Below are 22,551 nucleotides of genomic sequence, written 5' to 3' on the forward strand. Positions count from 1 at the left end.
GTCTTTGCTTTCAATTAATAAGCATGTGTTAAGTGCTTACTATATGCAAATCACTTTATTATGTGCTATGAATACAAAGACAAATATGGAGACAGTCCTTGCCTTCTTCTACTTCATTGAAGCACAGTTCCAACCTATTTCCTCTGTCACAGTTTTATCTGACCATGTTGTTGTTGTAGTTCAGTTCTTTCAGTCGTTTCTGACTCTGTGGGTTTTCTTGGCAGAGATTCTGAAATGGTCTGCCATTTTACTTTTCGAGATAATTTTACAGATAAGGAGGGTGAGGGAAATAGAGTTAAGTGACTTGTCCAGGGTCACACAGCTAGTAAGTCAAATCTGAGGTCAGATTTGAACTCAGGAAGATGAATCTTCCAGATTTCAGGCCTGGTACTCTCTCCATTGCACCATCTAGTTGCCTATTTCTCTAACCCTTCCAGTCCACAATTATCAGTCATAGGTTTATTAAGCCAGCAAAGTGCCCTGAGGAAGAAACAGGAGATGGCATTTGCCAATCAAGCAAAATCACTGCTGTCATCTCAAACATCTCCTTCCCTCAGATCCCAATGGAGACAGGCCAAGACTCTTCACATAAGGACCCCTAAAAGATGAATACTCTCCCCCCCTGCCCTTTTCCAACCTGCCTGAACAATCCAATCATTTAGAGGGCCAACCCTAGAGGGGCCATCGTATCCATCAATATCAACTACTACTATTTAGCTGGTAAACCCAAAAGCCCTAGAATAGCAGTCTCCCAGAGTCCCTCCTCCCACCCCCCAAAACTGCTGTTTCCAGCCTGGCCCTGCAAGCCATCAAAGAACGGATCAACCATTATGGACACTGGTAACCTAACTATCTCCTCTGCAGGGGCTGCAGCCCCTGCTTCCTCAGTAGCCACAACTACTAAAGACCCAGAGATCCTTTTTCTGTCAAACCAATTTCCACTTTTCACAGTAGTTCTTGGAGACTAGGGAATCCATCCCTTAGTAGTTTATGTTCTTGTAGTTATAGAACCCTGGGCTACTTACTATGTTAGATTGCTTCTGATACTTGGTTATCTAGTAAGTTCCACTAATTTGCTTTTCTGGTTCATTTTTTTTTTAAAGCTAGTACCAGGGTTGGCCAGGTATCACAGCAAGTAAGAGCACCGGCCCCAGAGTCGGGATGACCTGGGATCAAATCCGGGATCAGACACTTAGCACCCACCCAGAAACACCTGGCCTTGTAACCTTGAGCAAGTTACTTAACCCCAATTGCTTTAAAAAAAAAAAAAGCTAGTACCAAATAATTTTGATGATTTTTAGCATCAAAGGTAATGCCATAACTTCTTCATTCCTATTTTTCCATCTTTTTCTTGAAATTTTAAACCTTTTGTTCCTCCAAATGAACTTAGTATTATTGTATCTAGTTCTAGAAAGTATTCTCTTGGTAATTAAGTATAGCACTAAACTTCAAATTATTTTAGGTAGTATTGTCTTTTTGTTACATTTGCATAGTCCAATCATGAGCACTGAATCTCCATCCAATTATTTGTCCCTATATTTCTGCAGAGACAGTTGTGGCATAGTAGATCCTTTACCCTCAGAGTCATGCTTCTGACACACACTGGCTCTCTGACTCCTGACAAGTCACTTAATGTTCTAGATAATTCTCTAAGACTGACTGCAATAGTACAAAGAGTTACCACACCCAGGAGATCTTTATACCAGTGAAATCACAGTTCTTATTTCTATAAAGGATAGAAAACACATTTTCTAGTACTGGTTCTGTTACTAATCAGTATGTGACCTTGGGCTATCAATCACTCTACTTTCTGGGCCTCAGTTTCCTCATCTTCAGAGTAAGAAGGATATATGTGATGGACTCTAAGGTCTCTTCCAAAAACCTTATGTTGTTATGATCTCAAGCTATGTTATGATCTTAGCTAGTGAATCTGGCTTTGAAGTCTTTACTTCAATAGTCAAAGGCTATAAATAATATTTGCTAGTTGTGTTTACCTTTTAATCAATGAACACTTAGAAAAATGTTCAGTCTAATAACATACACATATTCAAATGGAAGAAGTAAGCAAAATTGTTGGTAGGTCTGTAGGGAAATAGTTACCTGGAAATATGAAGTAGGGCAACATTTCTGTAAAGCAACCTGGTAGTAAGAAACAAAACATGTAAGATCATATAATGTTCATTGCTATGGTAATGTCATTATTGAGACTATATCCAATGAAATACTTTTTCTTTTTTAAAAAGGAAAAAACTATTGAGACAAAGTTGCTTATAGAAATAGTATGATTTAGACATATAATTATATTGATTTAGGGAACTCCCTACACCAATGTAGATCAGTGACTCCTATGAAATTTATTAACTTAGAAAGTTGCCTGGTAAATGTTATGGGAATGGGAATCTGAAGATCTTCCCTGCCCCTAGGCCCTTTGATAGGCTTAGGTGACTCTGACAACCTTCCCTGATTTGAAAATATACTCCACCACCTGATAGGCTGAATGTACTCACCTGGAGCCTGTGGAAGGAGGCTTGTTTGTCAGGAATGCCCACACCTTGTTACTTTGTGATTGGGCAGTAAGTCAAGAGGGTCATGAAGGTCTCTGACCCTGGAGAAGGCTATATATACTTGTAATGGAAATGCAAATTTAAAGATCTTCCCTGCCCTTAGGCCCTTTGATAGGCTTAAGACACTCTGAGAACCTTCCTTGATTTGAAAATATACTCTGCCTCCTAATAGGTTGAATGTGGTCACATGGAGCCTGTGGCAGAAGGCTTGGTTTTCAGGAATGCCCACACCTTGATGCTGTGTGATTGGGCAGTGGGTCAAGAGGGTGGTTACATTCTCTGACCCAGGAGAAGGCTATATAATCCCTGATGTAAGGCTTTGCTTTGGGGCTCACTTTGAGAAGTGTTCTGTTAGATGAGATGAGATGAGATGAGACGAGACGAGACTCTGGGAAGCTGTTGTTGAGAGCCCCCCCCCTTCCCCCGCCTATGGATGTAATGGTTGGACAGTTTGGAAACCTGTCTACTTGATCTGTTTCTCTGTCTTGATAATTCTGTCTGTATACTCTGAAGTTTGGGGTGCTGACCTTTTTCCCCTGAACTAGGTAAATGATACATATTTGACTGATTAAAGTAAGCTTGTTAACCCATTTTGAGTTGCTTTCCTTTAACAAAGCAGATCTAAGAACCTGTGTTGGCAGCCACCCTGGGGTGCTTGCTGATACAATACCCTGATGTGAGGTTTTGCTGTGGGGCTCACTTTGGGAAGAGTTGTGTGATGTGGACAGATGAGACCCTGGGCAGCTGTTGAGCCCACCCCCCCACCTCCCCACCCCCGGCTTTGAAAACCCAGATGTTGGTGCTTCCTTCTCTGGTAGCTAATTAGGTATGGATGTCATGGTCAGACAGTTAGAAGCCTGTCTACTTAATTGTGTTATTTTCTGTTGTAACTTCTGTTTGTATCCTCTGAAGTTCATGGTGCTGACTTTTTACCCTGAACTAGATAAAATGATATATGTTTGATTGATTAAAGTAAAATTGTTAACCCATTTTGAGTTGCTTTCCTTTGGAGAAGCAGATCTAAGAACCTGTGTTGGCAGCCACCCTGGATATGCTACAATACACTACGAGGTTAAATACCTTCCTTGCTCATGGTTATAAACTCAGTATGTGTCAGAGGTCTTCCTGATTCTAAAGCTAACTCTCTCTTTAGCTGTATTATATATGGTAGCAAAATACTAGACAGTACCTGAATGCCCAGTGATTAGGGAATTAGCATAGTTAGAACTAGAACATGGCAAGGTAAGCAGCTTCTTAGGACACAATGCATCTGAGATAGAGGGTTTTTTTTTTCTTTTTTTGGAGAGGGGAAGGTAGGGCACTTGGGGTTAAGTGACTTGCCCAAGGTCACAAGGCTAGTTTTGTGTGTGTGTGTGTGTGTGTGTGTGTGTGTGTGTGTGTGTGTGTGTGAGAAGTGTCTGAGGCCAGATTTGAACTCAGGTCCTCCTGACTCCAGGGCCCGTGCTCTGTTCACTGCGCCACCTAGCCTCCCCTAGAGGTTTTTAATATTACTTTTTGTAGCAGAGGCTATCCATTCTTTTTTTCTTAATATACAGTAACACTGGAGGAGGGGAGGGGTGAAGTGGTACTCCACTGCTGTCACCCACTTCCTTGCTGTAAATAAATCAAGAAATAGCCTAAAGTACTTAGATTAACCCCATCCATAGCTAACCAAACTTCTATACTAGTGAGAAATGCTAATCTGTAGGCAGAGAACACAGTGCCCTGAGCTAGGGAAAGTATGACACCAGACTAAATTTTACCCTGAACCAACCCCAAATCAATAACAGAAACCCATTCAAAGGTGAGAAGGGCTAGGTTTATGTTCCTGACTGCTGGACAAGTTTCAGTGTAAAACCAGGTCTATCATAACCAGAGTGAAATTTAAAAAAAATTAAAGTTTCAGAGTCACTAGTGGCTACGCAGTCTGCCTTGTGTTTGAGCTATAAATCTGCCACAAGAGAGAACTTTCAAATGCCTCTCTCAGCATCACTGAGCCTGGAACAAAATGAAGCTTCCTCCTCACCCCCCAGAAAAGGAGTTGATATGTTCACTACCTGCTAGGAGATGTGGAAAATTACAGGAACTGTGGAAACCAAAGTCTCCAGGGAGAGCAACAGGAATAGTGGCCACTGATCCTGGTGGCTGGGAATTTCAGAGTACAGCAGTGGAATGAAGACAGGCTGTATACCTAGTTCATGACTATAAGGGATTAAGCCTGTACAGGTCACTGGGGAAAGGGTTGTTCATTTTCAGGTGCTGATTTTTCTATCTATACACTTAGATAAGAGTTCAATTTGTTTTCTTTTCCATGTAAATATATTTTTCCTTCTTTGAGCTTTGTGAACTGTGTGCTTATGCTTATAAGGGGAATTGATGACAGCATAATGGTTGGTGTCATTTAGTGAAGATCTCAAAATCTCTAGGTAGTAGCCATGAGCCAGAGATTTGAAAAATCCCCCCAAAGTTACCGAGGACCATCTTATCTTAGAAGAAGCTCTGATTCAAGGGTTACATTTTGATAAGTAAGTTTATTTTAAATTCCAGAAAATTATGCCCTCCATGGCCCTTAGATACTATTTTGGTCTAAATATAGGATATATCCCTGTATTCTTTGAAAGGAAATATCTGTATATGTGATAGTTCTTTCTGAGATCCATAAGGCCATGAAGATCACTTCTATCTAGAAGATTGATTCCACTCTAGTTACTGGAGATGCCCACGTTTTCTGTTCTAGTTGGTTCAAGCTGGACCTCTCGTATTAACTAACACCTAGAGGATCCTTGCCTGGGATGTCAGAGATGAGAAGCCAACCAGACTTGCCCAACAGAAACTGTCTCTTCCTATGCCTATGACTTTTAGCTACCTCAGTGAGCTACCTTGGTATGAATAGTTGAGATTTCTTTAGCTCTTTGTTTGCTACTCACATACATTATGATCCTTGTTTGACAGATCTCATTATGCTTAGTGAGGATCTAAACTAGAACGTAGCAACTATTTGACTGACCCCATGATTGGGTGAGGCTGTGCTAAGGAAGGACCTTATAAGGTGGAGTAGTTTGGATCGCCACTAAAAATGCTAGGGGTAAAATTAGGCTCAGAAAAGCTACATAGCTCACCCAGTCACACAGTAAATATTTAAGCTAGGATTTGAAGGCCAGTCTTTCTGACGAAGTTCAGGGATGACTGAAATTCTGACATCTTGAAATGGTTGAGAGTCAGTTGGAGGTTGATGGAGATAGGTATGATGAGTGTGAGGACTGTTTCTCTGAAGGAACAATGCTGACCCTACTCTTCCCCCTTGGTCAGACCCCCAAATCAACCTATCTGGGAGTTCCTCAGACCATTCAGGTTTTATTCTTCCTTCTTTGCACTGCATTTGCTCCTGGGCATTCCATCTTGGGCTCTGAGCCTCTGTTTGTGTGAGGAAAATATAGTAGAAATCTATATATTACTAGCCTGATTTTTTTTTGTGAAAGTCTATCTAAATACCTAGACAGCTATAAAGACCTGGGACAATAAATATATACTGAAAAGTAACATTGCTTCTAGTCCCTACCCAGGTTTATACATGCAGGATTTGGGGGTGGGGTGGGGAAGATAGGGAGTAGAGTATAACTGATATTTAAAAGTTAATCAATCTACAAGCATTTTTTATATTCCTCTTTTGTTCCAGGCCCTGTACGTTGGGTTACAGTATATAAAGAATGAAATAATCCCTATCCTCAAGGAGCTTACATTCTAAGGGGGGAATTTACCAATATAGCATTTACATTGTGATAAATCAAGCCCCATACATTAAAACAAAAGTTCAAAACTTCCAATGGAAAGTAGCACACAAAGGGAACCTTTTTAAATGGCCGGAAACAATTTCTAAACATTGATCATAGTGTTCAAGTTCCAAATAGATAGAGATAAAAGTACTAACTGGTTCTGGAATAGACAAACTATGGTAATATTTCAATGCAGGGGATATTGACCTGGAGAATTGCAAATGTCTGCATATAGTATTATATATAATGACAGACTGCCTACAATTACTTAAAAATGATACAGGGCATACAATTCCATATAATCATAATGTAAAAAGTGGCAATTACTAAGGAGGTATGTGTATATATTAATTTTAATAATGAATATTGTTTAAGAAAAATTGTGCTTAATAAACTTTGCAATAGAAAATAAAATCTTTTGTTTCATTTATGCACACGAATATCTGTGTGACTGTCTGAGAGATGGCAGAGACATAGACAAAGCATGTCTGTCTCAGGGCATCATCAGCCTAAGGAAGCTGCCTAGAAACTCCCACCTCCCAGGAAGTCACTTATTTATTCCAGTAATAAACCCATTAGTAACAATGCTCCTGGAGAGGAGAGACTGGTTCATTTTTGTCTTTATATCTCCAGGACCTGAGAGGCAGTATAATTGAGTGTTCTTTTTTTGTGTCATGGACTCCCTTGGCCATCTGGTGGACTCCTGTGGATCTCTATGGACACCTTTTGAGTATGATTTTTTAAATGCATAAAATAAAATAATTAGGATTACAAAGAAAAGCAAACATTAGTGAAAGTAAAGAATTTTTTTTTCTCATCCAGGTTCACTAATCCTCTGAAATCTACTCAAGGACCTCTTTGTGGACCCCTGGGTAAGAACCTCTGGCATAGTGCACAGAAGGCTGTTCATAAAGTCAAGAAAACCTAAGTTTAAATAGTACCTCTGAGGCACATAGGCTTTGTGACCCTAGGCAAGTCACTTAACCTCTCAGTGCCCCCAGGCAATTCTTCAAGACTATACATTGAAAAGCAAGTGCTGATCTGCTTTGTAACGGGAATTTCCTCACTTACAGTTCTCCAGTCCAAGAAAGTCACTGGTCTAGCCCAAAAAATAAATCCACAGTACTTGACGTGTATTAGGTATTTAAGAAATGTTCATCAAATAACAAATTGTCTCTCTAAGAATGCTTAATGGAAAGGTTCTTAACTTGGGGTCTATGAGCTTTTAAAAATATATTTTGATAACTATATTTAAATATGATTGGTTTCCTTTGTAAGTGTATGCATTTGATTTGTCGCATTGAAAAACATTATTCTGAAAAAAGATCTATTGCCTTCACCAGACTGCCACAGGTGTCCATTAACACAAAAGTTAAGAACCCCATGGATAACTAATCTGACCCCAGGGTACTCTGGGATCCTTGGAAGAAAAAGCCAGGAAAATAAACCTTTTGTCAGCCTAAACTATTTCTAAGGAAAAAAATTCTGTGTATCTTCCCTGGGAGTGTTTGAGCATCTCTGCATTTCTTTTGGTCTTAGGTACCATAGGACCCTCCTAACTACCACCCTCTGAACTTCCTACTCACAGTTTCCTATGAATGCATAGACATCTCTGTGCAATAGTATCAATCACAGTCAATAAATACTTATTATTATCAGTGTAGTACAGGCAGGGGTTATATCTTCTACTAACACCCAAGACCAAGTTCTAGAATGAGGTCAAGGAGGGATTTGGGATATTCATTCAATCACAGAATTTTAGAGCAGAAATGGTCTTTAGAGATAGATAATCTAGTCTAAGCCCCACATTTTACACATGGGGAAACTGAGATCAGGAATGGTTAAGTGATTTAATCTAAGGTCAGACAAATACTAATTCCCAAGATTTGAACCAAAGACCCATGATTTCAAATGCAAGACTCTTTCTATTAGACTATAAAGCCTGTGGATAGGGATATGGAGCAGGTGTCATATTTTTCTCCAGGTATGAGGGGCTGCAGCTCCCCAGGTCTTTCAGTCTGATAAGGGAAGGGGATGTGTCGCTCTTACCTCTCTCAGGACCTAGTGGTATTTCCCCAACTCTTACGTGACTGGGTCATGGAAACCTGTGAAAGTACAACCCTATACTTTAAGTAGATCTATGCCCCCTTTTAATTTTGTTTTATTGAGGAGTTTTGTTTTTATATCATAAATATTTACAGATTACTTCTACTTCATGAGATGTCTCTTGTAACAAAGAAAAATAATTAAGCTAAACTGAAAATATAGTGACTTTTTCTGAATGTACATGCAAAGAACATGGGATGACTGGGAATGGGAGACTGGATATTTGGGATAACTATGTTGATGTAAGAAATAGAAAATATCAATAGCAAATTGTTTTAAAGTACATACAATATTCCACATCTGTAGCAGCCCCCCCCTTATTTAAAAAAAATTAATAAAAATCTATTTTCTCTCTCTTCTACCATCTACCCCATTAGGGAAAAAGAAAAACAAAAACAAATTCCTTGTAATGTGTTTTTATAGTCAAGCAAAATAAATTCCTTCATTGTCTATATACAAAAATTATATACATCTCCTTCTTCATCCTAAGTCCCTTACCTCTCTGTCATGGATGGCAAATTTTATCATCAGCCTTCTGTTATCATGAATTCCATCCATCCTAGTTCTTACAGCTTTCAAAATTGTTTCTTTTTACAGCATTGTTGTTGTTGTTACATAAATGCTTCTGGTTCTGCTCACTTCATTCTTCATCAGTTTATAAAAGTCTTAAAAATTGTCCATTTCTGTAATATTGATATTATGGTATAAATTGTTCTGCTTATGTCATATTGCATCAGTTTGTATATGTCTTCCCACGTCTTTCCAAAATTGTCCATTTTCTAATTTCTTACAGAACAGTGGTACTCGTATCACATTCATGTACCAGAACTTAATCAGCCATTCCTCACTTTTAGGGTACCTCCTTAGTTTCCAACAAAAAAGGATATTGTCCATATTTTTATACATATAGAACCTTTTCTTCCTTCTTTGATTTTTTTTTTTGCTTAAGCCTATTAGTGATATAACTGGGTAAACAGGATATGTGTTTACTAACTTTTTGTTTATGATTCCAAATTGCCTTCCAGAATTGTTAGAACATCCACAGCTCTACCAACAGCATGTCCGTGTGCCTGTTTTAGTGTAGTACCTCCAATATATGTCACTTTATTATTATTATTTTTTGTTCTATTTGCAGTCCAATCTATGTGAATTGCTTCAATTTGTATTTGTCTAATTTTAAGTGATTTGTAGAATTTTTAAAATATGACTATAGATAGTTTGGGTTTCTCATCTTGAGAACTGCCTATTGATATCTTAGAGCATTTATCAATTCAGAAATGGCTCCTATTTTTTTAAAAGGCCTGTATATATCTTAGAAATGAGAAGAAACTTGCTGCAAAGATTTTTCCCCCAGTTAATTGTTTCTTCTTTAATCTTAGCTTTCCTACATTTGCTTGTGCTCAATCTTTTAATTTCATGTTATCAAAATTATCCATTTTGTTTTCTGTGATCCTCTCTATCCCTAATTTGGATGTCAATTTTTCTCCTGTGCATAGACCTGGTGGATATTTTTTCCCCAATTCATTTTTTAAATGTAAACTCTTATATCTCAGTTGAATACACATCTGGAGCTTATCATTGTAGAAGGTGTGAGGTGTTGGTCTAAATCTAAATTCTAATGTGCTGTCCAATTTTTCTAGCAGTTTTGTCAAATAGTGAGTCCCCATCCCAGTATCTGGGGTCTTTGTGTTTAATGAATTCTAGGGTACTAGAAACATTTGCTTCTGTGTGGCCTATTTCCAAAATATTACCACCTCCTCTTCTTCAGTCACTTTCAACCACTGACCCAGCCCTTGGGAGGCCAAACTTCCCCTTAATGGCCTCCATTCCTTGGCCAGCTTTGTCAAAGAGAGCTTTGTCCTGGGAGAAGTTAAGTCCTCACTATAGCTGAAGTTTGTTCTTTTTCACCCTTCTCACAACACCCACTTTCTACCAGGCCAAGTCCACTCTGGGGGTTACACAGGCTGCATCGTGCCCAGTTAAAGTGTCCAGTTCTTTGGTGAATAACATGCTGCTCCCTTTCCCATGTGTGAGAGAACTAGTATCTACCAGGGTTCCTTTGCCTCTCTTTTCCAACATCAGTCAGGCTACTTTTCTCTGAAAGATAATAAAACTGTTCCAGAGATTTGATTGGCCCCTGCACCTCCCTTTATACAGCCTTCTGGTAGCCTCTGGCCATAATGATGGGACTACTCAGTCACTTTAGAGCACATGTGGAGTCTTGGCCCTTCACACTTGGTGGTCACTCTGAGGCCATGAGAATCACCTCATGATTCTCATGACCCTTCTGATCAGACCTGTTTCTATCATTAAAAAGGCCAGCTCCTGCGAAGTGCTGCTGTATCCTTGTTGGACACAAAGTGACATAACCTTTCTTTGTTAACTGTAAAATTACCTGTGAGTGCCAAACATTCCAACTGAACATTGAACCTGAACTACCAAGGGACCAGCTTAAGCCAGGCCTGAGCTTAACACACTGTGGTCCTCCTACTTGGGCCCCTACCCTTTGGTAACACAGGCTGACTACACAGTGTCTGGCACATGGTAATGTTTCTTGATTGACTGACTGATTGGGATCCTCTTCCTTGGAGGTCTTCAAGCAGAGAGGCCCATGACCATTATATTACAGATATGTTATGGTAAAGATTCCTTTGGTGTAGAGGTTGCACTAGATGGCCGCTTTAGGTCCCTTCCAACTCTCAAATTCTGTGATTGATTCCCCAGCCACAACTAGATGAAAGAGAATTCATCTCATGATTTTGTGACTGAGTTTTTGCTGACAACAAATAGAGGCAGCATAATAATATGGACAACCCCGGATTAGGAGTTAGAAATTTAGATCTTTTTGGTTCCCCTATTAAGGATCATAGGCTCAAAGATTTAGGGTCAGGAGGTACCTTGGACATGATCTAATCCAGCACCTTCATTTTACAGATGAGGAAACTGGGGCACAGAGATGTTAAGTAATTTACCAAGGGTCGCTCAGCTAGTAAGAGTCTGAGAAAAGCTTTGAACCTGGGTCTTTCTAACTGCAAATCAAGTGCCCTATCCATTACCTCCGCTTTTATTTCCTAGTGTGGCCTTGGGCAAGCCACTTCTGTATCAGAGACTGTTTCCTCATTTGTAATGGGAAGATAATTATATTAATCCTACCTCATAGGGCTGTCACAAGAATTAGTGAGATCAGGTAGGAACATTATAATGATTATTATTTGTAGTAGGACTGTTGAAAACCAAAATGTGCTATACCAAAGTAAAGTATGATTGTCATCACAAGCAGGGAGCCTGCTTGGGCTGTAGCAGTCACAGCTGTTAGCAGTGTTCTCATTAGGAGGGTCTGGTTACTGCTAGCTTGGCGCCATGCCTGCCTGGGGCCCACAGCTCTGTCAGCACCAAGAGGTGATTAATGCACAGGACCGTATCATTCCTGTGGGGTGCCAGGGCCTGGAGACTCAGGTTTCTCCAGCAACAGATAGATACTGTCTCTACAAGGGGCAATAAAGCCCAGATTGTTCCCTGGCCTTCTGGCAGTGGGGTGCTCCAGGAAAGAAGCCAGTTTTAACTTTGTGGTTAGAGGGTTGGAGTTTAACACATCTATTCTCTGCCTGTTTAGAGACTATCAAGATGAAAAGCAACAACATGTAAAAATCTTAGAAAGGGTGCTAGGCTTGAAGACAGAAGAAATCTGACTTTCAATCCTAATAACTAGTTGTATGGTCCTAGGAAAATCTACTAACCTCTCTGAGGCTCAATTTAGTTATCTGAAAAAAATGTGTATAATTCTTAGAATCAGTGATTAGAGCTGGAAAAGCCCCCAGAAGTCATCTAGTCCAATCCTCTCATTTTATAGATGAGGAAATTGAGGCCCAGAAAGGTTGTCAGTGACTTGCTCAAGGTCACATAAGTAATAAATGGAATCTGAACATGGATTCTCTGTAGAAGAGCAGAAATCTCAACACAGATTCTCCGATTCCAAATATAGTTAGTTCTTATTCCCTTGTACTACTCTGTCTAGAAAATGAGTAAAATTCAGATGTTCCCCTGGCTTAATTCTTGGGGGGTAGCTGATTTATTATCTGAATTATTACTAACCTCCCATATTGAGTCCAATTACTGCAAGCTTAGAACTTTAATAAGGGGTAATGGGTTACATACTATAATGATATTAATAAAGGCAATGCCCCTAAAATGTGAATTTTTTGAAAGAAAATAAATATATCTAGGTATTCATTGAAAAATAACACTTATTGGGGGTCACTGATATTTTGTATCAGCTAGGCCTGAGGAAAAAGTTCAACTTCAATTTATATTCTTTATATGTTTTGTTTCCCCAACGAGATCATAAACCCCTTGAAGGCAAGGCCTCCCCCAGAGACCTAGCATAATGTGAAGTCCTATAATAAGCTTTCAATAAATTCTCGTTGAATTGAATTAAACTAAACTGAATTGAATTCAGAAGGGAAACTGCAGCTATATTCTTGGATTCCTGCCATTAATTTGCAATGTAGCCTTGAAAAGAATCATTCAGCCTTTCTAGGCTTTTCCCCCTATTTATAAAATGGGATTAATGCCTTCTGCTTTCAAGGGTGGGTGACTGCACAAGTGTCAATAATATCCTGAAGGATCATGGTATCTTTGAAATGATTTCCAAGGCTGAGATTAGCTCTTGGCTTTCTGACAGCTCTGATGAGAGAGTCCAGGAATAGCGTGCTCAGAGTAAACTTACTGTTTTAGAAGGAAAAGTCATGAAGCAGGAGAACAAATTATATAATAACAACACTGTAAACACAAGCAACTTTGAAAGACTGGAGAACTTTGATCAGTGAAGGAACTAAGATTGATTCCAGGGGACTAGTGATGAAAACATGTGACCTGCCTTCTGTCAGAGAAGGGCAGACTCAGGGAACAGATTGAGACATATACTTTTTGACATGGACAATGTAGGAATTTGTTTTGTTGAACAAGACATATTTATTACAAGGGTTTTCTTTTTCTTTCGGATAGAAGGAAAATAGATTTCTGTTCATTGAAAAAAATAATTTAAAAAAAAAAGAAAACAAGGTTACATTTTGAATTTTATGGTAGAGGAAGACATGGAATCTTCTTCTATAGCTGTATATTATACAAAGAAGATTACTATTTGATTCATTGTTAATACCATTATTATTATGGTTGACAAGGGCTGAGAGCTAAGAAAGTCAGGATCATTGTCTGGCTTCCTGTATTTGTGGGATAAGTTAGAACAGATCTTAGCCATCATTTAGCAAAGCCTTTTCTCTCTCTCTTCAACCATCCTTCTTTTTTTAAAAAATATATTTTTTTATAATTTTGTACTTGAAAAACATTATTTAAAAATGAACATTTCTGCCTCCCCCTTTATTTTACAGGTGAAGCAATTTCAGCCCTTCAAAGTTAAAGTTCAATGTCTTCTAAGTAGAAGGTAGCAGAGTTTACATTTGAATCCAAGTCCTCTGACTGCAAATTCTGTGTTCTTTCCAATATACTACAATGCTAGTAAAAAATAATTTACTTTTTTTAAAAAAAGAGTTTATTTTGTTTTTTCCATAGGCATACCTTGACATGTCCTGAAAATAATAAAGGTTTGTTGAGTTGAATAGAATCACCCATATGTGCTTCTATTTTGAAAGTACCCCATTTGAGAGTGGATGGATTCCCATTGAAAAACAAAACAATACTCAGACTTTGTGTTAGACAGTGACCCAGTAAAGTCTTAAAATCACAGAATGTTAGAGCTGGAGCAGGACCATAGAGACTATCAACTCAACTCCCTTCTTTGTGTAGATGGGGAAACTGAGACCCAGAGAAGCTTGCCCAATAGCTCTGGAAGTCAATTGCTGCCTGAGCTAGAGTTCAGGATTCCCACCACCTAGTTCTGTGTTTTTTTCAAAACTGCAATAATAAAACCATGCTGCCTCTTCACATACAAAAAGCCCATTTTTATTTCCATAGTGAAGAGCACAGTATGAAGGAGGCTCTATCCTTGACCTGGGCTTTTCAGCTTCTGGTGCTCTACAGGTCCTGTCCCTCCCCCCTTTCTTAGGCCTTGGCACTCCCACTCTGGGCAAGGGGCCAAATCTCAATAGGCAGGTGGGCAGGATGTGCCACCCCTGCCTCCTCCTCCCCACCCCTCACACTGTAGTAGTTAGATAGCGTTGGGGTCACTAGGTGAGTGGAGGGTTTGGCTAATGGGGAGGATCTGAAGGACTTGAAAGCTTTCTGCTCCATTCTCTGCAGTCATCCATAGGACTCTCTTTGCCTGGGCTTTTAGCATCTCTCTCTCAAAACCTGCATTAGCTAGGTGAAGAGGAAGCCTGAAAGAGAGAGCAAAAACATAGGAAGGGGACCAGTGGCTTTTTTTCTTATCTCCTCCCTAGAGGAGCAGGCTGTTAGGCCCCTTTCCAACTCCTCTTTCGGTGACTGACTTGGCCAGTTTTCCCTGGCTGAGAGTATCATTAAGGAGTCAGTGTGGAAAAAGAGTTAGCAGAAATGACCATCAACTGGAGAATCAGGAGACCTGTTTTCTAATCTAGGCACATTTATCTGTTTAAAGCCCCCCACTACTTTAATATAGTCTATGGAGATACCACTCTCTCTTAAGATTTTTGTGTTAACTTATGCCAAGAGAGCTCAAATCATAGCTTTAGAGCCGGAAAGGGTCTCAGAGATCATCTCTTACTTTACAGATGAGGCCCAGAGAGACTAAATGGCCTTATCATGGTCACATAGGTAGTGACAGAAGTGGGATTAAAATTGAGGTCTGCATTTGGTGCCCTTTTCATTGTACCACAAGGCCTTCTCTAGTCATCTTTGGCTTCATTTTCTAGTTAACCTTTACATACTACTATCTACCCAAATCCTATCTCATCTTCTTGGATCCTGAGAAAGAGGCCTTTTTTCTTCTGGGCCTAGTATTTCACAGTAGCTCCAGGCCAAAACTGTACTCCATAGCCACCTGGCCCCCAGGTCACTTGTTTCCATAGATTCAGTGCCTCTGGAAGCCAGTCCTTCCCTTCTTGGTAGCATAAACCCAGACAAATGCCCAAGAGAGGCTTCCCTACTGTCCTTGATTTTATCCCTTCACTCTTCCTGCTCTTTAGTTTTCAAGCCCTTATGGCACTCCTGTCTCAGAAAATCCAGGAGGTCTGGTTAGTATACAGAGGATGGTCCAGAAGTAGTACTGTTCAAGAGAATTCTTACAGCTTCAATCTGAATATTAAATATTCAGTGTGCATTTACACCTCAGAAATAGGCAGATGCTAAAAATCAGGGCTTGATTTATTGTTTTGTTGTTTGTCTAGACTAAGAAAGTAATAGAAAAATGTCGATGCAGATTAAAATTAAGAGTAGATCAACCATATTTTTTTTGAAAGCCATATTAATTCCTATGCTAGAAAATTAGTGAACTCTCAATCTATATAGAATTTTCAGGGAATGTCATCACAAAAGGATTGATGTTGGATAAAGTCAAAGCTGACAAAGTTCATAGGTCAGGAAATCAATCAGTAATCTTTTATTGAGTGTCTCCTGTGTAATTATGTCCTAGGCACTATGCTAAGGCCTCACTAATAGTTATAAAATGGGGAGATTGGGTATATTATCTCTAATATTCCTTGAGTGCTAAATCTTATAAAGCTATAAAAGTTCTTTGAAAGGTAGCTGCAGATTGCTGCAAGCAGAGGAGTCAGTCAGTCAATCAAGAAGCATTTTAAAAATACTTATTATGAGTCAGGTATTGTACTAGGTGCTGGGAATATAATGACAAAAATGAAAAAGCCTTTTCCGTCAAGGAACTTATATTCTGTCAATGACTAAGCTCAGTTTCCATGAATCTTCTTATATCCTAGAATCTCATGGACCCTTTTATCTGGGTGTGCTGAAGAACAGGGACAAACAGAAAGTCACTAGAGATAGTATAACATCTAGTTGGTTTTGTTTTTATTTTTTATGCTTTTTTTTTTTTTGCTTTTTGGAGGGCAATTGGGGTTAAGTGACTTGCCCAAGGTAACATGGCTAGTTTTTGTGTTAAGTGTCTGAGGCCGCATTTGAACTCAGGTCCTCCTGACTCCAGGGCTGGTACTCTATTCACTGCGCCACCTAGCTGCCCTGTTTTTATTTTTTTAGTAGAATATACAGCACCCCTCACAAATGATGGTTCACTTAAATATCTCCAGTGATAGGGAACTTACTATATCCTGAATCATCCCATTCCTCTCTCAGAGAGTGTAATTGTTAAGTCTTTCTGCTTATTAAAGCCAAAAATATGTTTTTCCTGCTTTTTCTTTGTTTCTATGTCCACCTTTGGGACCAAACAGAACAAGAAGGATCTCCTTGCTGTTATTATCCATCAAATTCTTGAAGAAAGGGATTATATTTCTTAAAGTTCTATTTAAATCCGAGCTTCCTACCCTCCTGACCCCTCCCACTATGTCTTCTCTTCTCCAAGATGAACAGGCAGCCTAAAGTAATATAGCTTCTTTATCTGCCTAGTGAGGAAGCTGACAAACCCCTAAACTAGGTGAACCCTATCAGGGAGTCTAGGATGAGAGAAGTACTTCAGGTCTACTGGTAACACACTCCTTTCCCCTGAAAAGAAATTGGGAGAATGTTGAGGAGTGAGGGTAGGGATGGATAAATGCTGGCTGTGAGTTGAACCCCATTTTGGAGACCAATTGTTCATCATGCTGACTGAGAATGAAAGAAAGAGGCCAGAGAGGGAGGAGGCAGAGGGAACATAAAAGCATCTTAGCTGCAGAGAAAAGTGCTTTCCTTCCCAAGGAGGACAATGAAATTAGAGGTAATTGTGAGGAGCAAAGATTCAATAAAACCCAGGGAGGATGTCAGGTAAGAGGGGCTGTGGGGCCGGCTGGGGAAATTGAACAGCTGTTCCCTGCCAGGGCCCATAATCGCTTGCTGATGCTGCGATTAAATAAACAGGGTCTGGACTGCTACCAGCGCTGCAGGGCTAATGGGGACATCTGGTACTGCCACCTTTGAACTCCTCCATGACTGGAGGAGCCCTGGGCTTCATCACTCACACTGCAGCTTTTCCCTAGGTCACTGGGCCATGGAGTGGGAGAGTTGGGAAGCTCTAGGCCTCCTCTACAAAGTGAGGAGAGGAGACAAAAGGAGTGACCTACGGGATTTGATCACCTCACTGTCTGTCACCCAGCAGGCCAGTGACAAGGTTTGGGGTGATAAGACTGATCAGTATGGCAGAGAAATAGATTTAAGGAGATGGTGTTTAATGTGATTGTTTGAGTCAGTAGAGGAATGTTGTGGCTCTTTTCAGAACCAAACATTAGGTCATACGATCTGACAAGGGATTTGTTGTTGTCGATTGGATTTTGTGGGAACAATAACACAGAATGCTCAAAGTAAAGTGGGAGCATCTCAATCTCTTGTCTGTATGAGATCAGAATCTCAATAATGGTTGATTCTATGAGATATATTTTAGACATGGCTAGTGAATGAATTTACTGAGCATTTGCCTCCCTTCAATGAGGACACTCCCTCTCCTGCTTCACCAGATGACAAGCACTGAGTGAGGAGTCATATGCTATGCCCTCTAAGAGCTCTTTGTGTTCAATGATGATGAAAACTGGAGTGCTCCAGTTTGTCCACAGAACCAGGAACATAATAACCCTCATAACTTTAAATTAAGTCCCCTAAAGGAGTGAGATTCCATGGCCCATCTCCCTTCCAGTTTCTAAGGGGTAAGCTTGGGAGATAGCCAATGCCCTTCAAGAGAACCAGCTCTTCGTCTCTGTCTGAGAGCTGACTGTTGTTAGTTGTAATATTGATGCATAATAGTGGAACAGCAGCTGTAAGAGATGCCTAAGAGCAGCTAGGAGCCATTGGACACATCTCTTCTGAGGCTACTACAGAGCCCATTGGGAGGCTGAGTGCTTTTTTTTTTTTTTTTACCATCTTCACAACAGACACTGCACAATCAGTGTGATCAGCCATGCAATGGATCTGATAAGGTCATTAAGAAGGCCATAAACACCTGCTCAGCCATCTGGTGCTTTTCCCCACGTGGATAAGGCCACTTAGATGAATCTCTTTTTCTAAGTCAGATGAGTTGCTGGGATCCCTGGAGACTTCCTGGAGGGTGCCAAGTACCTTTGGGCTAAAGGCCCCAAGAATTATAAACAGTTATACATTTCAATAATGTCCTCATCCTCTCCCTTTCTCCATTTCTATGTCCCCCTTCACCTGATTCACCATGTAGAGCCAGGGAAATATTTCAGGATCATAAGATTTTAAATTTAAATCTAGAAGGGAGCTCAGATATCATGTAACCCAACTACATAATTTTACAGGTAAAGAAACTGAGGCCCAGAGAGGTAGATGGTCCAAGATCACACAAAGCCTTCTGACTGCAAACATTATGAATAAATATGGGAAAGAGTAGAACAAAACTAGGGGAGGAAAATAGTCCAGTTTTTTCTTCAAAATGTAGAATACATGAAATGTTATACTGTGAGATAAATCTAGAAAGGTAGACTGACCCCAGGTTATAGAGGGTCAGGATCTAGAGTCATCAGTTTTTCAATTAGAGGCTTGATGTGATCAGAGCAAGGTGTGAGATTACTCAGGTAAAGCATAGATTGGAGAGGTTAGAAACTGGGAATAAGAAAACCAAACTGGAGGGTACCAGGAGAGTGTAGCCAAGAAGAGAGCATGGAATAGGGAGGGAGCAGTGTGAGTGGTAAGAAAGGTCAGAGATAAGAAATGTTAAACTGATTGGATGTCAGGATTGAGGGAAAGGGAAAAGTGAAAAATGATATATAGCTTAAGTACTATAGCTATATAGATGTATAGCTTAGGTACTAAGGAGCTTGTTTACTAAATGTATATGACTGTAACAAAAACAGAAATAACATGTTAGAACATTTTACTTAATATTTTTTCATTTCTCCCCAAATGTTTTATTTGGTCCTCAAAACAATCTTGTGAGGTAGATAGGGTATAACTATTCTATTTTTTTAAATAGCTTTTTTATTTTTATTTTTTTTTTGCCTTCTGAAGGGCATTTGGGATTAAGTAACTTGCCCAAGGTTACACGGCTAGTTTTTTTTGTATGGGTGTTAAGTGTCTGAAGCCAGAACCAGACTTGGGTCCTCCCGATTCTGGGACCAGTGCTTTACTCATTGCACCATCTAGCCACCCCTAACTATTCTATTTCACATATAACTATACTATTTTATGTAGAGAGGTTATGTATCTCTTTTCCTTTTATAGAAATAGACCTCTACTTCAAAAGAAGCTTTAATGATGTGCTTGTTTTTGCATTGCAAACATGGACAAATTACTCCCACTTTGTGAGAAGCCTCTTATAACACAGTAAAATATTTTAAGTTAAACTAATAAGGAATAAGGGAAAGAAATATATTTACTACGTAATAGCACCTACTACACCTCATTTGAGCCTCACAATGACCCTGAGAGGTAGTTGTTGTTATTGTCCTCATTTTGCAGTTGAGTAAACTGAGGCAAACAGCGATCAAGTGACTTGCTCAGGGTCACACAGCTAGTAAGTGAGTGAGACTAAGGGGTGGCTAGATGGCTCAATGAATAGAGCACTGGCCCTAGAGTCAGGAGGACCTGAGTTAAAATTCGGCCTCAGTCACTTAACACTTACCAGCCGTGTGACCTAGGGCAAGTCACTTAACTCCATTTGCCATGCCCTCCCCCCTCCAAAAAAGCAAAAAAAAAAAGTGTCTGAGACCAGATTGGAACTCAGTTCTCCCTGACTCCAGGCTCACTGCTCTATTCGTTGAGCCATCTAGCTGCCTCTAGCAATACAATGACATCATCTGAAAATGCATATATGTGTTTCATATCATCTGTTTGTGGGGGGAAGAAAAACAAATTCTTTGTAACAAATATTCAGTTAAGCAAAACAAATTCCCTCAATATCCATATTATATATGTTTATATACATACATATATACACACACACTTCTACTTCCACAGACATGCTTGTGTGTATAGATGTATATAAATGTGTGTGTGTGTAATATGTCTCATTCTGCATCCTAAATCCATCATCTCTTTGTCATGGATAGTTTGTTTCAACCTCAGTTCTCTGGAATCATGAATGGTCACTGTATATAATAGATCATAGTCTTACAGTGTTCAAAGTTGTTTGTTTTTACAGTGTTGTCCTTAACGCATACATTGTTCTAGTTTTGCTCATTCTATCCTTCATCAGTTTGTAAAAGTCTTCAAAATTTTTCATTTTCATAATATTGATATGATAGATAAGTTGTTCTACTGCTTCTGCTTACTTTACTCTGCCTCAGTTCATATACGTCTTTCCATGTCTATTTGAAACCGTCTATTTCTTCATTTCTTGTAGTACAACAGTACTCTATCATATTCACATGCTACAACGTATTCAGCCATTCCTCAATTGCTAGTTTTCAGTGTATTGGCACAGAGGGGCAATGTCTCTTCGATATTTATATAAAGACCTTTAGTTGACAAGCCTTCTTTTGTGCCCTCTTCCCTTTTAAAAAAGGGGAAGAGCTTGAGTCACATGTATTCCTATTTCTGCAAGGGAAGGTCAGATTAGAAATGATTTCAGAGAGACGAAATTTGTCAAGGCATTAGAGCAGGGGTTTTTCATCTTTATTGTACAATAAATTCCCTTAGCAATCCAGCAAAGCCTACTTGCCTCTTCCTAGAATGTTTTTAAATACCTAAAATAAAACAGAAATGTAATTCTTGGTTCAAATCATCCATTGCATGGGCCTCTCTCCTTTTAATGCCCTGTGACTGTGTGAGAGGCAGGTGAGAGTTGGTAAGAGCTGAAGAGAAGAAAGATCCTGGTCTTCTGGCTTCCAGCTTCAAGAGAAAAGATGCACCAGAGGGTTAGTTAGGTACATTTTTTCCACTAATGAAAAGGCAGGATGCCAAGGAGAAAGAGTGTGGAACTGGAACCCAGATGACTGTAACATTAGCCACATGTCCTTTAGCAAGTCTCTTAGCTTGATGTCAAGAAAAAACTTGACAGTGAAAGCTATCCATAAGTTTGTAAAGATTTCCCTGGTGCAATGGGCAGATGGGAACAATTTTTTCCAAAAGCCACAAAGGCTGCTGAAGCAGGCACTGTGGAGTGCTTAGGGCTTGGTCAGACATCAAGGATGCCATGGTCATCCCCTGAATCCTGAGCCATCACCAGCTGTCCTGACTTTTGTCTTGCCATTTGTAATGTAATACCAAGCAAAGGCAACTTCCCAGGTTCAAAATACCAGCATAGGTGCTCTCTATTTTATTCAGTAACAAACCCAGAACAGAGAAGATCAAAACATGACATCATTCAAAATACAGCATTTACTAAGTGTGATTAAATAATCTCCAAGTACTACCCCACCCCAGGATCTTCCAATCATTCAATCAATTACAAAGTCCCTGTTCTAAATACTACTCCATCCCTAGGCTATACCTTAATTAAGTCCACTACAAAACCCCTCTTCTCAAATGGAGATTAGTTTCCAAACATAGGTAAAGTACCTTCGTTTGTCAATCACAGAGCACAATAAGGTCAAAAGTTCCCCACCCCCAGGATCACAATTGAATCTACCCCAGAGTTACATCAAGTTTAAACACAGCACTTAATACCCAAATGGAGGTCTTTTCTTCATCTTGACACGAGGCAAGTTCTCAGCAATCTTAGTTCCTGGAGAGACAAGGCTTAGCAAGGCCATAAGATACATTGCCAGTCCCTTCATGAATTTATCCTCTGTCTGTAGAACAGCCCTAGAATCCCTGAACACATTAGCAAAGCCCTCTCCCAGGATTTCTGTAAACATACAACAAGAAAATCCTTCTTCAGGGCTTCTGAACCAACAGAAAGGCTCCCAGACCCCTGCAACAACAGTACTGTCCCTCACCAGTGGACAGTATTCATTCTGTCTGCAGGACAGTCTCCAGACCCCTGCAACAACAGTACTGTCCCTCACCAGTGGACAGCATTCACTCTCTGTCTGCAGGACAGTCGCAGGCCTTCTTAGCGAACAGCCAGGTTCCAGGACTTCTTCAACAAAAGGACAGTCTTTCACCAGTGGACAAATCTGGCA

The sequence above is a fragment of the Petaurus breviceps genome, unplaced genomic scaffold (genome assembly GCF_028583685.1).
Source record: "Petaurus breviceps papuanus isolate PSGF00001 unplaced genomic scaffold, PetGlider_PUasm1.0 37, whole genome shotgun sequence".
NCBI classification, from domain to species: Eukaryota; Metazoa; Chordata; class Mammalia; order Diprotodontia; family Petauridae; genus Petaurus; species Petaurus breviceps.